Source organism: Periplaneta americana, chromosome 2 (genome assembly GCF_040183065.1).
Source record: "Periplaneta americana isolate PAMFEO1 chromosome 2, P.americana_PAMFEO1_priV1, whole genome shotgun sequence".
Lineage (NCBI taxonomy): Eukaryota > Metazoa > Arthropoda > Insecta > Blattodea > Blattidae > Periplaneta > Periplaneta americana.
The window spans coordinates 21,717,142-21,736,045 of NC_091118.1; the positions used below are offsets into that span (position 1 = coordinate 21,717,142).

Genomic DNA, 18,904 nt, shown 5'->3' on the forward strand with positions numbered 1-18,904 from the left:
ATAAATGAGTTTTAAAATTAAAATAACTGCCATCTAAGGCCGTGTAATGAATTAAAAAACAAATGACTTCGTCTATAAGGGGCCTTGGTCAACAACAATCGAAAGCTATGAATCATAGCCTACACAAAATGTTTCTGTGTTTTTATGAAGCAATATCGGAAGCTAAATTAACCGATTTGTATAATTAATTATTATTTCACCATTGGAAAGTGTAGTTTCTCTGTATGGACATAATGCTATAATGTTATTGTTATTACAGTAACTTCCGAGTGAATTGAGGACAGGTAAAATTAAAATAGCTTCTTATGCACAGAAAACTTGATAGGCTATTCTGTGTATTCGTTTCCTGTATTGCTTAAAATAATGTTTATCTCAGAGAATTAACGAACAACGAGAGTGTATTGATTTAGTATGCAGTAATAATATGTTAGCTTAGCATTTCATTATTTTATAATCCAAATTTTAACTATGCTCAATTGAATCGAGTTAAAATATATAAAATACACATGCATTAAATGCAATGCAAAAAATTTAGGTAATGAGCCAAGCAGATTATGTAAAATATAATTTGTTCCTCCTGAGATTCAAGAGCCCCCATAACAAATTGAAAACTTACTTATCGGGGTACATCCGTTATCAACACACTTTTTATATAATATAATATAATATAATATAATATAATATAATATAATATAATATAATATAATATAATATAATATAATTTATTTGAAGGGTACAGAATCATAGTGGGCCAAGCGCCATTTACTGAATACGTAGAAAACAAGAGTTAAAATAAAGTTATTACCATAATTCAATGGAATCATATAACAAGTAAAATAAAGTATACACGTTAAATGTAAATGATGTCAATGTTCATTGAACTATGGATGCATGTAATAAAGATTAAGAAACATGTAAAAGGAATTGTCATTGCACCAAATGAGTGCTCTCTGGACCAAAATGATTTCATTTTAATTATTTAAGTATAATTTAAATTAAGTAACATATTAAACGATTTATCCTTCTATCAAACACGAATATTCCCTGGATCAAATGTCCTATTTTAATTATGTAATTACTTTATATTTATTTCTAACGGCTGCAGCGGAGCGCACGGGTACGACTAGTATAAAATAATCATTTGTGTGCGAGCAGAAAAGAAAAAAATATACATTACCTACTGTACATAAAATACATTTGTGCGAGATCGTGCGTATTTGCTTGTTTTCCGCACAGAACCAATACGCGGTAAGTGTGAAATACCACATTCAGTATTCCCAACGTAACACACATAACAATTTCCCTCTTCTTACCGCTTAAGCGCGACATTCATTTTACTGCTTTAGGCTTTTAACATATTATTTTTAGAGACGTTCAACATAACAATAATTATAAATTGGAAACTTACCACTGCAATTTCACCTAAATTGCAATGTTAATTATTGTTTTTAAATATTTGCAAAAATTAAGTAAAGTCTACTACTCCTCGAAACTTATTACATTACTGATACAAGTAACATTAAGGAAGCCGTGAAAAAATCAATGCCGATGCCGATGTTATCACTGCAATATGTTATATAAATAATATTGTTAAAATATTAAAATGAAAAATAAATCATTACATAACCTTACCATTTGTTTTAAGTTCGCATTTATAGATTGGGGGAAAAAAAGACAGACGTATATCACGCCCTGCTGGAGTATAATAAACACAGAAAACATTTTACAGCAACAATGTTGAAGAAAGATAGTTTGGTGTTCCGAAGTTGGCGTCATTAAACAGAAACCAACATGGAGATTTCATTGCAACTAATTAGAAATTCGTCTTTCAGGTATGTAATAAACGATCTTCGCACAAAATAATGTACGATACACGAGGGGTATGTTTGTTTTCATGTTCTCGGAAATTAAAAAAGCTCAACTACGTTTCGCTTTTTCAATCTTTTCCTCGAACATGAAAACGTCAACATACCGCTCTTGTAACGTATATTACTATTTTTCACAATTCAATGCATCGGATTACAAGGTACATTCGCAACGTATCAAAAGAAAAGTATCTCCTACTTTCACTCAAAATAACTTTTTTTTTTTCAAGAAACGCTTTGAAATATTGTTGAAAGGGATGTTGGCATGTACTAACATAATACATTAGAACCCCGATTATCCGTCACCCTAATAACCGATTGATGGATTATCCGATTGTCTTTCTCTCTCGGAGAAAAAATTATATTAGTAGCTACGAATTTTTCTACAGAGTGTTTTTTACAAACCTTTACCGTTATGCATTATGCCCTACTTTTCGAGTGCCCGTACTGTTTAACTTCTATGCAAAATGTCTTCTGCAAGTGTCAAAAGAAAACATGTTGTACTACGGAAAAAAAATGCAAGTAATTGAGTGGTTTGGGAAAAGAGAAAATGTGGTTCATCTCACATCACAAAACGAGGTAGGGATTACAACTGTGCGCGATTTAAGCTAATGAAATACGAAATATAAACTGTATAAAATTTGTAAATCTACAACATGAGGCCTCTACTCTTCCTATCTTTCCACAGGCATTCGTCATAAGGAGTTCCCTTGGCCATTAAAACCCCGTCGTTTAAAACCAGATTTAAGTACAATAAATAATGTTTTAATAACTGACTTATCGAAAAATCAAACATGAATATTGTAAAAAAAAAAACAGACTTAAATTAGTGAACTTCTGATGCACTACCTAGCGTATTAAAAGAAAAGACCATGGAGAAAATCACGAAAATATTATGTACTTAGTTTATGAAAACTTTTTATGGAACGGATTATCCGATTTTTTCGATTAACCGTTCCCTCCACCTCCTTCATTACCACGGATAATAGAGGTTCTACTGTACACAAATCTCGATTAAATTCTTTTTCATGTTTTATGTCGGAGTTTGATGTTGAAAGCCAGTTTTGAGTGTATAATTAAATATTTTCCCTGTACCTTTTGCTATTACACTGATTTTGAAAGAATCCAGTTCTATGTGTCCTTATAATTTTTCAACAATTTGCATAATTCAGTGTTTTTTTTTTCTTTTAATAATATAATATTTCTTTCGAAACTTCTCATAAGTTCGTCCTGAAGGGAACGCTTGGTGCCATTAATTTTCGACATGTTTCTCAGTAGTGTGAATTATAAAACAACGAAATTAACACTAACGCAAATATGCATGTATAAATAATCAAATACCTAAATAAATGAAGATAAATAAAGTATATTTGTTTATTCACAGGATCTCAAGTACGTGTGGTGATTGCAAGGACCCACGACAGCAGAATAAGAAAGGCGATAATGCAATTCCTTACGAAGCCAACTGTACTCTCACAGTGCCATCCCACGCCATAGGTCATGACGTCATGTATACTTCGTACGTTCCAAATTTCTGTCTCGCGAATCGGTGACCCTAGGCCGCAGTCTGTTTATCACCAAGTAAAACTTGTTAATTTTACCTAAAAAAATCTATATGAATGCGTTCCAATCGTTTGCTAGGTAATTTCCAAGAAATTAAAGATGCTTTAGGGTGAGAATTGTGAAAACGTTTACAAGTTTCACAATTATTAATCTATTTGGTAATATCCATGTTCATTTTCAGGCCACAACAATATGACCAGAATAAACTCTTTGTTTTTACAATTCTAATGTGAGAACTATGAACTATTAGGACATATCGCTATAAACTATTAAAAATACTATTCTGTGATTAATTTCAATGTTAATTACTGTTGCCATGGTAACTATTATGATCCTTTTCTACTATTGCTGTTATTCCTGCTGTACTTCTACCAATGTTAATTTCTGTTGCCATGGTCCCTACCATAATCCTTCTCTATTATTGCTGTTATTCCTGTTTTAGTTCTACCAATGTTAATTACTGTTGCCATGGTCACTACCATAATCCTTCTCTATTATTGCTGTTATTCCTGTTGTAGTTCTACCAATGTTAATTACTGGTGCCATGGTCACTACCATAATCCTTCTCTACTATTGCTGTTATTCCTGTTTTAGTTCTACCAATGTTAATTTCTGTTGCCATGGTCACTACCATAATCCTTCTCTACTATTGCTGTTATTCCTGTTGTAGTTCTACCAATGTTAATTTCTGTTGCCATGGTCACTACCCTAATCCTTCTCTACTATTGCTGTTATTCCTGTTGTAGTTCTACCAATGTTAATTTCTGTTGCCATGGTCACTACCATAATCCTTCTCTATTATTGCTGTTATTCCTGTTGTAGTTCTACCCATGTTAATTACTGTTGCCATGGTCACTACCATAATACTTCTCCATTATTGCTGTTATTCCTGTTGTAGTTCTACCAATGTTAATTACTGTTGCCATGGTCACTACCATAATCCTTCTGTATTATTGCTGTTATTCCTGTTGTAGTTCTACCAATGTTAATTACTGTTGCCATGGTCACTACCCTAATCCTTCTCTACTATTGCTGTTATTCCTGTTGTAGTTCTACCAATGTTAATTTCTGTTGCCATGGTCACTACCATAATCCTTCTCTACTATTGCTGTTATTCCTGTTGTAGTTCTACCAATGTTAATTACTGTTGCCATGGTCACTACCCTAATCCTTCTCTACTATTGCTGTTATTCCTGTTGTAGTTCTACCAATGTTAATTTCTGTTGCCATGGTCACTACCATAATCCTTCTCTACTATTGCTGTTATTCCTGTTGTAGTTCTACCAATGTTAATTACTGGTGCCATGGTCACTACCATAATACTTCTCTACTATTGCTGTTATTCCTGTTTTAGTTCTACCAATGTTAATTACTGTTGCCATGGTCACTACCATAATCCTTCTCTATTATTGCTGTTATTCCTGTTGTAGTTCTACCCATGTTAATTACTGTTGCCATGGTCACTACCATAATCCTTCTCTACTATTGATGTTATTCTTGTTGGAGTTCTACCGATGTTAATTTCTGTTGCCATGGTCACTACCATAATCCTTCTCTATTATTGCTGTTATTCCTGTTGTAGTTCTACCAATGTTAATTACTGTTGCCATGGTCACTACCCTAATCCTTCTCTACTATTGCTGTTATTCCTGTTGTAGTTCTACCAATGTTAATTTCTGTTGCCATGGTCACTACCATAATCCTTCTCTACTATTGCTGTTATTCCTGTTGTAGTTCTACCAATGTTAATTTCTGTTGCCATGGTCACTACCATAATCCTTCTCTATTATTGCTGTTATTCCTGTTGTAGTTCTACCAATGTTAATTGCTGTTGCCATGGTCACTATCATGATCCTCCACCACTTTCAGTGCTAGCAAAACTAAGAGTGTTGCTGTTCAAATCAGCGAACATTTATAAGGAAGGAGAACGATTGCACAAAAGTATAGGAATCTTCGGTTCTACAGAGACTCGGCAAACAAGAAGCAAACATAAGGCCTGTTACCGGTTTTCAACGGACTCAGTTATTTTAGTTTACATGCTTCACTTCTGTGCATTGTTGGATGCCTGAAGAGCAGAGAGAAGTCTAGTATCTTGATATCCCCTCTCATATTCTGCAGCAAATGGTTGCATACAATGGCTGTATGTTAAGATATCAGGCTATTATTTTTTAAATAATACATTTTTCAAAATATCATCCTTGAACAAAGCAATGGGAGGCCTAGAAGAAACCCACTCATATTTAATCGGTCGACCATGATAATACGTCACCACCTTATTTACATATACAAATTAACTTTTACGTAGGCTGAGATAAGTAACAACAGTTCCTTGCTAGACTGTTAAAGAAACATAATTTAGTAATGTACGAACCTTATCGAAGAGAGTGACATTACGAGCGGAGAGAATAATCTTTCTTCAGTGATCAACCACACCAAGTAGAAGAAAACGAGTGTTGGCTTTCTGGTATCCTGTAAGTAAGAAATTTATCCTCAGTTTCGCTAAAACTCCTGACACATAAAGACATTCTAAGGCCAGAGTTGACTATTCAGACCATGTAATCCGCTGAACATCTACAGCTACTGAATAAAGAAAATAATCTTTCGAAATTCGGATTTGCAATTTTTGAGATGACTCAGAGTTCAAGAAGTGTTAAAAATTAGTTTATAATATTACTAGCCGTACCCGTGCGCTCCGCTGCACCCGTTAGAAATAAATATAAAGTAATTACATAATTAAAATAGGACGTTTGATCCAGGGAACATTCGTGCTTGATAGAAGGATAAATCGTTTAATATGTTACTTAATTTAAATTGCATTGAAATAATTGCGATCATTTTGATCCAGAGACCACTCATTTGGTGCAATGACAATTCCTTTAACATGTTTCCTATTTCTTTATTACATACAACCATAGTTTAATGAACATTGACATATCATTTAGTTTTAATGTGTATACTTTATATTACTTGCTATATGTTTCCATTGAATTATTTTAACCATTGTTTTCTACGTCTTCAGTAAATGGCACTTGGCCCACTATGGTTCTGAACTCTTCAAATAACTTAAATAGTGATACAGCATATATAGTGATATGTAATTATATTTCTTTCTTTCGAAAAAGTAAGAATTCACGATCTCCTATGTACCATCGTAATGGAATGAATAAATGTGTGTTTTTCTTCCTACTCAAAAATTTTATATTTTGCACGTAGGAGTTACTGTAAGAACAACAACGCTATAATCTGAGGCGGCACTGAAAATGTATTGTATTGTTATTTTAAAAGTCTTGTATATCCTTTAATATCAGTCCTATCAAAATTTTGCATAGAATAAAACTTATCGGATATCATTTTTAAAGAAACTTTTGTTCTGTAACATATTTCACAAAAATCAATAATAAGCGATATATTTTGATTTATTTAATTCAGACCCCCTTATAACCCCCCCTTTTAAATAATGTATTTTGAATGTCATATAGCCTATAATCTAAGTTACAACGAACTTAATTTATATTCCAATTTTCATTGAAATCCGTTCAGCCATTATTGCGTGAAAAGGTAACAAACATCCAGACAGACAGACAAACATACAAACAAAAATTTCAAAAAAGCTATTTTCGGTTTCACGATGGTTAATTATACATGTTAACACCGATTATTTTTGGAAAATCGAAAATTACCAGAAAAATTTCGGCTACAGATTTATTATTAGTATAGATCAGTGGTTGCCAAACACCACGAAATTGTGACGTAATAGAAATGCAAACCCGCACACCACTATCGCAGGGAGAGGGGTATCTCCTCAAGTAATGCAGTGAATTACAGTGCAGAGACGGACTGTGTGACCAAAAAACAAAAGCAATATAATATTCTTATACTTATTAACTATACTCACTTTTTTCCATGTTAATTTTTTATCCTCCTATTCATTATTTTTGTATTATTAATGAAATAAGATAAATATATTTTCTTATTTACCATAAAAAGAACGTGTACTTTACATCAGCAGATATTTTAAATTAGGAGAACATACCAGGCTGGTCACGAAGTTGTAAATTACACTACATTGACTACATACTAAAAAAAACGTCGAAGTATTTTACTCCGATTAAGACATAGAAGGCGATACTTTTTATTGTTTATTTATTAATTAAATATTCAAATTATAGTACATACGTCGAAAAAAGTGGAAGTATTTTACACCGATTAAGACATAGAAGCCATTTTTTTATTGTTTATTTATAAATGAAAACGTCGAAGTATTTTACCCCGATTACGACATAGAAGCAATACATTTTATTGTTCGTTTATTAATGAAATATTCAATTTACAGGTAAGGTAGTCTTCATAACAAGAAGAATGACAACGTACATTGTTGTTTTATACTTCATTTAAAATTTTACAACAAATTAAGTCTCTCATATTTTTGGCATCTGCACATTCCTCCCATGCTCCTTAAAATTAAGTTTTTACTTATCTGTTTTCGAAGAGACCTCGAAACATATTATCCTACACACTTGTCACATTACATGCGTACGTCCGCTGCTGATAAATGTCTTTACTTATATCGAAGTGAAGGTTGTAAACAGAGGGTGGGGGTATGATGCCATGGTTACGCTTGAGAGGAGGCAGGGGCATGTGTCGCGACACAGCTTTTGGCGATCACTGGTATAGATACTCACTAAGGTTAATGTTTTGGAATAAAATAAATGTATAAGCCACCGTTGTAGCTCGGTCGGCTAAAGCGCTTGTCTTCCGATCCGGAGTTGCGCTCGGGCGTGGGTTCGATTCCCGCTTCGAGTGATTACCTGGTTGGGTTTTCCAGGTAGTCTATGGCGAATCCTCAGTCTCATCTCGCCAAATACATATAACTTCGCTATTACCAATCTCAACCACTCTAAATAATCTAGTGATACAGCGTCGTTAAATAAACAAGTATGAAAATATCATAAACGAGTCTCAAACGCTATTTTTGTACATTATAAAATAATTAATAAAGACGATATCGATAAATGAGATACCAAATTAATTCCTAATCACTTACTCTGAAACGTTTGTTCATATGGATACCGTTGTAGTAACTCAAAACTGGAAGTTTTTCGTACTTCCATGTAGATAAGTCATTTAAATTAAATATTCTTAAAATAATTTCCATAGATTTCTTATCGTTCTTCAATTTGAATACTAAAATATTCAGCTAAACCGTTAATGAACTGCCTACATACATTCGTCCTAAATCTGAAAGCAACGATGGACTATATAGAGCACTTTTGCATGGAATTTTTGTAAAACTTGGGACATGTAGAGGATCATTCAAAAGTCAGTTCAAATTTTGAAGTGTTATAAATATTACAATATCTGAGGTAGAAGACAAGAATCTCAATGTGTAGGGCAAATAATGAGGTGATTCATTTACGTCTTAATAGATCGGATCATCAGTAATGTTTTCTTTTTTTTTTTTGTGTTTTGTGCAATTTTAAATATTTCCTTTAGTTGGGCAATGAAATATACAGGACGTTGTGCTTATTATTGTATGATAGCACGTGGAGCCGTGAATTGTTAATACAAATAATATAACATGGAGGTTATAAAGTTTGAGGTTGGAGTCCTTCCAAGGCACTGCCGAAAACAAGAGCATAAATTTGCTGCTGGGGCTCGAAAATTATGTGAAGTCGAGGGTGAAGGTGTCGTTAGTGAGAGTGTAGCACAACGATGATACCAAAGTTTCAATAGTAGAGAAGGAAATATGAAGGATTTACAACATTCTGGGAGAGATAAAGTATGGTATATTGACAATAAAAGCAGAGTTCTGGAACAAAATCACACAAAAAAAAACACTCGTACGTTGTCAGAAAAACTTGGTGCTTCAAAAGATACAATTTGATGCGTTGAGATCAAAAGACAGGTAGGTGACACAAATATGATTCTGAGAAAATGACAATCAAAGTTTAATAACAAATAAAAAATTACACTCTTGTTACATAAACTTTCCTTAGTTTTACATCCGGTAAGGATACTATAAGCATTATACCTAAAAATAAAAATGATCTATCATCTTCATTTTAAACTTCAAAAATAATTGACAAAGATACTTAAGTGATTATGAAAACATTTAAATAAAAAATCAGGTAAGTGACTTTATCATATTATATCATATCATATTACAGGTTTAAGGGTAAAAAAGAGTCGTTTTTAAATTTACTTTTATATAAAGATTAGACATTTATCTTTATCTCAGTAAAGGAATTTTTACGATATATACAATATTTTGGTAGATGTGACCAAAACCGTATGAGCGTGCTATTATTTACCTCTCCACACATAAGGTATATTTAACGTTAATTTCCCGTAACTTGTATTTTTCAAAACCATTTTTATAATAACTCAGTAAATTTTTAAGATACCGCAGTAAAAATTTATATGCAACTGTCTTTCATACATGTGAACAAGATGAACCACAATTATTGCTCTAACACTCATAGTTTTTAATTTTTTTTGCCCAAAAATATTAAAAAATTAACTTCTCATAAGAAACTGAAAAAAAAATACTTTTATTGTAGACGTTTCCGAGATTGTAATTCATTTGACATTCAGGAATAAATAGAAAAAAACAATGGCTCAGAAATATACATATTTGTGGACATTATCATAAAAACGGCCACTTTTGTTATGATAATTACTTATAATGACGAACTTTAAGTAAATCTGAAAATAGTCTGTAATTGCAGAAGCAGTGAATACTGAGCATGTCAAATTACAAGGTGAAAGAGTCATTAGTTGCTGAAAAAAATATTGAATTTCCCTTATCGAAATAGAATAATCTTCCAACAGGACAATGCGAGACCCTTTACCTCTCGAACAACCATCGAAAAAGTCCGGGAATTTCGAGGAATCGAACTGTTATACCTTATTTTATTTCGTGGAGTGCAGTTTCATAGAAAGGACTTTGCCGACAGACTTTCTACTGCCCACTACTAATTGGTTATCATAAATAAATGTCTTCCTTACTGTGACGGAAATCTTGTCTTCTGTTAGTAACCAATCACAACCCTCGTTCAGAAGAATTGACAGGTTACCGTCAAATCCACGTGGAGGCAGAGTTGCCACATCTTTTCCGAATTCCAAGAATCCCGTTAGTTTCACTGCATAATTTCGAGGGTCATCAGGATTGTGGCAACTGTGCAATGTTGGGACGAGGGGACAGGATGGAATTGTCAGAGGTGTTTGTGTAGGAAGTCATAAATCTGTAAATGGGTGTTCAAAGGAGCCACCGAACTGCACTCCTTGAAATAAAATAAGGTATATCACGGCCACCATGTAGCCCTCTTCTTGCGCCTTCAGATTACCATCTGTTTCGATCTGCGCGGAAGAAATTTCCAAAACTTGGAAGCCGTTAAAATAAATATCACCTAATTTTTTGCATAAAAAGTCATAAACTGGTATCGTTGCGGGATAGCAGACCTGCCTCAAGAGCATAGAATATAACGCCCTTTACTTTGAAGATTGGATTAATTTCTTGTCACACACTCCAAAAATAAAATTTTCCTCCAGAACCGATATAACTTATGAGACAACATCTATATTACATTCTAACCTATAGACTTAGGTCTACTTGTGAAGCAAGCAAGTGTATTCCTGACAGGCCAAACAGTGTAAGTGGCCCTTTAATAATAATAATAATAATAATAATAATAATAATAATAATAATAATTATTATTATTATTATTATTATTATTATTATTATTATTATTTATTTAATCTGCCAGAGCTAAGGCCAGTAGGCCTTCTCTTCCGCCCAGCCAGACTCTAATTCTAATAGGATACAATTGCTTACATAGTTATTACATTAATATCTAGATCATAAAACAACATGAAAGTAAATAATGAAAATTGGATAACTAATGTTAGTGTGACAATAATAAACATTGGTAAGAAATAGTTATAATAATAATAATAATAATAATAATAATAATAATAATAATAATAATAATGAGATAATTTAGATATTTATCTGTGATATATATAACAATTAAACATTGAGAAACTTGAAACAGCTATTATTGTTAACAAGAATTGTTAGAAAAATATTTCGTTAGCCTATTCTTAAATTGGTTTGATGTCTGACAGTCCCTGACATTACTCTGTAAGGAATTCCAAAGTCGAGGAACAGCCACAGTGAAAGAAGATGAGTATGAGGATGTTCGGTGGGAGGGAATGGATAATATTGAGGAGTGTTGTGATCGTGTGTCTAGGTTATGATGGGTGGATAAATTTTGAAAACGAGACGCAAGACAGACAGGAGTGGAGAAATGCAATAAATGTGAAAGAGAAGGGAAAGACAGTGGATTTTCCTACGATCTTCTAGACGGAGCCAGGACAACATTTCGAGGGATGGCGTTACGTGATCAGCCCGGCGAATATTGCAGACGAAACGGACGCACATATTATGAACACATTGTAGTCTCTGCGCCGAAGTAACGCTTAGGTCAGTAAACAGAATATCACAATAATCGAAGTGGGGCATCACGAGTATTTGCACTAACATTTTTTTCATGGAAAAGGGTAGAAAATTCTTCAATCGTCTAAACGAGTGGATTAGGGTTCCCATATTGTTCTGAGGATGTAGGCCTAACCTGTTTGTAGTTCACTTTTGACTGTTCTTCAGGACACAATCACGGAGATGGATTAAAATCTACCATCAGCCTTTATTGAAGTAAACTCAACGTAATATTATAAAATCTTAAGAAGAAAGAAAAAAGTTAAAATGTTGTATTCCCTAAAACATCAGTTCTAGATGTTTTGACATGAAAGTAATGCTAACATCCTTATATTTCCAACATAATATCAAGTTTTTTTGCAGTCTGCGGAATCCGTCGAGTCATTAGCTTGGCTTTGTTGAAAGAAATAGAGAGAATCCACTTTACACAAAGAAATTAGATTCAGTTTGACGGACACTTTACGGAATTTAGCTCTTCAGATAACTTTAGGAAAAGTAGCGATAAACAAAAGGAAAATTTTCACAGTCCGAAGGTAGATAATTAATGTAATTAACATAAAGTATGTACAGTTAGACCTTGTGCGACTTACCAAAAGGCCAGTTCTGTCTTGGTATCAATTTTACAGTAGCTCCCACCATACCTATTTAGAGATGTCTTATAGTCACTGCATTATGTAAGACTAATAAGTCACCTAAGTGCTAAGAATAACAGCTGTAGGCTAGCAAATTTATCTTCATCTGCAGGGTGAGCCGTCAAATGACTTCCCTTTCTTAAGAGGAGAGGATGGTATTTTTTGGTGAAAAACGAGTAAATTTAAAAAAAAAATCTTTAAAATATCTGTGACATGTGTGGAATGCATAGCGTAACATTTTGTGGGTATTTGTGCCCTTATCGGATGTTGAGTCGCCATTTTTAAACTTCCTGCATTATGGCTTTTTAAATCACTCGCCCACTTTTATTGTTGTTTCCGGTAAATCAAATTTTCAAAAAAAAAAAAACAAAAAAAAATTCTTTAAAATACCCTTTGATATATATGAAATGCATTGCATAATATTTTGTGGATATTTGTGCCCTTATCGGATGTTGAGACGTCATTTTTAAACTTTCTGCGCTATGGATTTTTAAATCACACGCCCGCTTTTATAGGTTTCCAGTAACTTCATTCTTTTTGCTATATTGCCAGACAAAAATGGATATAATTTCTGAACTATTAAAGATACATGCATGAAATTTAGTACACACATTCTTTAGACTATTAGGAAACTCTTCTCTGTAAGAGAATTTTGTTAATTTATTTCATTTTAAAAATACGTCCGTTTGTTTGCAAGAAAGGAAATCAGAAAATTGTCATTAAATTTTAATTGCTTATTTTACAAATGTAGGGACTAATATCAAAATTATGTTACAGACAGTTTGTAGAACATGCTTTTGCAAATACATTGCAAAAAAACTGTTTGAATCTATCTTTAAAAACGGTTTAGATATATCGGTTTTAGTACAATCCTGCATTGGGTATATTTTTTTCAAATTTGGGCCCCCAAATATTTTTTTTTTTTATTTTTATTTGGTTGAGTTGCCACAGCTATGAGCTCTCTACATACAAAAAATTAATATTGTACACCAAATAGGAAAAAAGTTTTAAAAATACCATTCTCTCCCCTTAAAGACAGGAGAGCATGGATGGAATTAATTCCAGAGGGGAAAAAGCAAGCAAATCCACTCCCTGCCACAAGCCGCACCTTTCGAGATAATACAAATTAATGTCATCCGAGCTTGACCAGTCTTGTTAAGTAGCCTACACAGAAGATGCCTTTCTTGGAAATAACGAAATCACGTTTTCTGCAGCTTCCTATGATTTTCACGTAACTGTATTTGGCAGTGGAAAGGATCGCAATGTACCCCTCCCAAAACGGCTCGATTTTCTTGGGCATTGCTCCTGTGAGACACCGTGCACTCAGACCAGCGGTGACCAAAGTGGTTTCGCAAAGAATGAGAAGGAGAATTTTTTGTTGTTATGTCAGACAAAATGTAACATGTTTACTTTGCTCAACGGTTCAATTAGGAGTATATAGAAACATTAATTGCCACGTTGAATAATGTATTATTATTATTATTACTGACCAGTAAGTATGTGTTTCTATAATTCTTCTGTACGTGCATGAATATTTTAATCTTCTTAATTTTTAGATGAGGGTAACTATTTATCAGTTATTCATTTAATAATAATATTGTATAAAAACTGATTCAATATTATGTGCCAACGAACTGTTAAACGCCAGGAATTGACATGTCTTAAATCATAGCCAGGAAGAGAAAGATAAGATAAATAAATGTAAGGAAGTCAGCTACCTATTGCAGTTTGAAATATCTCGTGCTCTAAAGCCTTTTAATAGAACAGAATTCCTCAAAAGAGTAATGATTAAAATAGCTTAAGTAACTTGTCCATAAAAAGTTCTTAATTTTGAAAAACTGCGAATTTCTCGACCAAGTATCGAGAGAATAATTTAGAAAATTGCTGATTATATTCAAAAGGAAGGTTAAAAAAGAGAAGCAAGAAAAGCCGTATATTATTCACTGGCTCTTGATGACAGCAGTGACATTACTGATACAGAAAAGCTTGAGATTTTTAACAGCAGGATTGATCAAGATGTCAGTACAGGAACCACCACTGGTTGTAGTTTTCATGCAAAGTACCTTTGTGCGAGATCGTGCGTATTTGCTTGTTTTCCGCACAGAACCAATACGCGGTAAGTGTGAAATACCACATTCAGTATTCCCAACGTAACACACATAACAATTTCCCTCTTCTTACCGCTTAAGCGCGACATTCATTTTACTGCTTTAGGCTTTTAACATATTATTTTTAGAGACGTTTAACATAGTAATAATTATAAATTGGAAACTTACCACTGCAATTTCACCTAAATTGCAATGTTAATTATTGTTTTTAAATATTTGCAAAAATTAAGTAAAGTCTACTACTCCACGAAACTTATTGCATTCCTGATACAAGTAACATTAAGGAAGCCGTGAAAAAATCAACAAGATTCCAGATGCGAATGTTATTACTGCAATATGTTATATAAATAATATTGTTAAAATATTAAAATGAAAAATAAATAATTACATAACCTTACCGTTTGTTTTAAGTTCGCATTTATAGACTGGGGGGGGGGGGGGGAAGACAGACTATATCACGGCCTGCTGGAGTATAGTAAACACAGAAAACATTTTATAGCAACAATGTTGAAGATAGATATTTTAGTTTTTAAAAGTTGCCGTCATTGAACAGAAACCAAGATGGAGATTTCATTGCAACTAATTAGAAATTCCTCTTTCAGGTATGTAATAAACGATCTTCGCACAAAATAATGTACGATACACGAGCGGTATGTTTGTTTTCACTTTCTCGGAAATTAAAAAAGCTCAACTACGTTTCGCTTTTTCAATCTTTTCCTCGACCATGAAAACGCCAACATACCGCTCTTGTAACGTATATTACTACTCCTCCGTCTTCTTACTTCATAGGCTGTCTGTCGCATATAATCATTGCAGCTCGAGTTTTGGTCATCGCTGACTATGAGATCACTCACTACTGGTCTGTCACCTCTCGCCGCAGTTCAGCTGTCGTATATGATTACTGACGCACATGACGTCATTCAAAGTCGTTTCCAGAGATCGGAAACAACCCTCTGTATTTCAATATTAACTCATTTTCAATTGTGGATAATCAGATTTCAATCTTTTCAATAACATGTTATACTCGTATTGTTTACTTCTAAATTTTGATTATATATATATATATATATATATATATATATATATCTTTTAAAAAGTTCAATTTAAATGCTCAAAACTTTGTAAATAGGAGAAAAACAATTACCATTGGCTTTTACTTTTTTGATGAAAAATACGTTATAAAAGAGAGAGTATCTGGAACCTATATGTGTTTTAATTTCCTATTGTGAGAATAATATTCTGTTATCCATAAGGTTATTTTAAATAAGCATTTAGTTTGTTATTAAATCCACGTGAGAATAAGCTATATTTTGTACGTGAATAGCCTACTATTCTCACCCTCTGTATTTCAATATTAACTCAAAACATGAGATTATTTAGGGCCAAATTATAGAAGTACCTAATTTCTCACGCCTTCTATTCTGTAGGTGAATTCATGATATTCAATAACGCTTCATGAAATTGATACTAAAACGTTGTGTTGTACTAGTAGACTATATTGTAAAGCTCTTCTGTATATATTTCAACTAGACTGTGACCATAAATTAAGACTTTATAGTACTATTAAGTTTTTTTGACTTGTTCCATATTCTATCTGTGAAGCAATGTATGAATACCATGGAATGTTAATAAGTACAATACAGACACACGAACTGAACGGAACTGGAAGATGACCTTATTATATCCTTGAAAACGTCTACTCACAGAGCGAAACTAGAACGATCATGTACGCCTATTTTTCAGTTAAAGTAATCAAACGCAGGACTCCACTTATAAGTTACAGATAACACATATCAGGCACCACTCCATATCACATTGCAAGCCTACATTAGTCAGCAATAGAAAAACTGAATACTAGCAGTATTGCCACTAGTTTCTTAATGACCTATGTATAATAATCGTCTTATAATAGTACATTATGCAACGAGCCTACAATGATAGTAATTAAGAATCGAGTATGGATATTTATGAAACGAGCGCAAGCGAGTTTCATAATTTTCATACGAGCTTCTTAATTACCATTATAGGCGAGTTTCATACGACTTTTTATGCTCGACCATATTTCTAACTTGAAATTACCGGTATTCAGATGTATACATTTTATTTGTATCTGACAAGATCGGAAGTGACCTTGTTCTAGGTCGTGAATTGTGAGATGTGCGCAGACGCGAAAGTATTGATTTTTTCCGAGGAACAATAATGTCATTGACCTTGACGTAGTCCCGTTAAACTTGATAATATTATAATATTATAACCTTGATTATTGAATTCGACATTGAAAAACGAGATGACAAATTGAATTTATTTCAATATTATTTACAATTAACGCTAATTATTATAGTAACAGAACATAACCTTCTGCGACAGTATTGGATTTCCAGCCTCCGTGACTTTTCGCTAATTCTCTTTCGATTGCATATCCGAGAATAATCGATACTTGCGGTTTTATAACGGCACAAAGCTGACTTGTCATTGGCTGAACACATGTAAGCTGAGTTATCATTGGCTGAAGACCTGTACTTTAATGAGCAGGTGTACTTTAATGACATGCATTAAAGGACTGCTACCAGGTGTATAATTACTACATTTCGGCATGGTCGAGCATAAAGCACTTTAAAACATTTAACAATAATGATAAATATAGACCTTCGTAAATATAAAAATAATATTTAAAGTAAATAAAATACAATATCCACCAAAAAGTAATTGGGCACTGTTTTTGCCCCTTTAGACTCTCGTGGTACCACCTCTTGTTGCTATAACAGCAGCCATCCTGTCAGGCATGCTCTCCACTAGTTTGTGTAGGATATCCACTGGAATGCGCCGCCATTCCTCTTGCAACATGGAACTCAGTTGGACAACGGAAGTTGGCCCCATGTTTCGGCGGCTACTATGCGGTGGTATGCAGACAATAATGTTCACTGGTTGGACTGGCCTGCACAGAGTCCTGATCTCAATCCCATTGAGCACCTTTGGGCCGAATTGGACCGGCGATTGAGGTCTCGGGAGATGCGGCCAACTTCCATTGTCCAACTGAGTGCCATGTTGCAAGAGGAATGGCGACGCATTCCAGTGGATATCCTACACAAACTACTGGGTGTTCAGTTCAAAGTGTGTCATGGCTCGCTGTATGCCGTCATATGGCTAGTCGATGAGCCTAGAGAATTTAATCTTCCTACACTTCCGCAGAGGTGTATTACGTATGTGTCAGAGAAGTTGCCTAGCAAGTACGGCGTTCATTCTGAAGAGTACTTACTGATATGTACGGTAACGCCGGTAGTGGCAGGAATGTGAATTGTTTGGAAACATGTACTGAGGTGGGTTTTTTCCTTACTGTCAGGATATGGGGAGAGGGTTAAGACGATTACTTACGTATTTGTTGACATTAACTTTGGTCGGTCAACTTGGACACGGAGAATTTGATTTGTGTTGTGGAATGTTGCCGTACGCAACCGATGATAACAAATACCCTGCGTACGACTTGCCCGCGCAAAACACAGTTCGAAAGAGGTTATGGTAGCACACAGACAGTACAGACCGCCATCTGTTGCTACGACGTTCAAGTTACACCGTACACGTTCTCAAGTTCAGATTGAACGCCTTGATTAATAGGCAACTTCTCTGACATAAAAGCTGAAACTCGCTTCAAATCAACACACAATTATGACACAGGACGAAATATTAATTCAACATTAGTAGAACCTAAATGTCTCACATCTGCTGGTCTAAAGCATAGCATAAATTTTGGCCCTCGGTTGTACAATGCTTTAACTAACATTCACCCAGAACTTCTAACATGTAACCCACTAACATATAACAAGAAAATTAGAAACGTGTTAATATCTTCAATTTGATTAAATAAATTTATAGCCTATGTGTATGAATTAATCAACCTATATTATATTTGTATTCTATAATTTTGAAATATATATTAGTCCTACTTTTCACGTGCGATATTATTCTTCTATAGTGTTAATATTATATTATATAATTCCATTACCGCTGTAATTATATTTTAGTTCCTATTTTATTTCACTTATTTATTTATATTATTATTTTTTATTTTAATATTATATCTGAACTGCGACCGAGCACGAGCGCTGCTCATTCGGTCTCAAATTTTGTTAATACTACTGTATCTTCTTTTTATATTGCTTGTATTATTTTATTTGTATTTCTCTTTCTTTGTTTTGTAATTATATTTCTTTATTCTGTATATTTGAAATCTCCGACTCACAA

The 18,904-nt window shown here is 33.6% G+C and overlaps 1 protein-coding gene across 2 annotated transcripts in view; it reads left to right on the plus strand.

The window, feature by feature from the left end:
- The first annotated feature begins 5,771 nt into the window (after nt 1-5,771).
- LOC138716094 (very long chain fatty acid elongase 4-like) overlaps nt 5,772-18,904 on the plus strand; it is a 53,996-nt gene continuing 40,863 nt past the window's right edge. Inside the window, exon 1 of one of the 2 annotated variants that reach the window (XM_069848955.1) lies at nt 5,772-5,899. The gene's annotated coding sequence lies outside the window, so the exon portion shown is untranslated. The remainder of the gene's footprint in view (nt 5,900-18,904) is intronic. The other variant, XM_069848956.1, reaches the window with a different exon arrangement.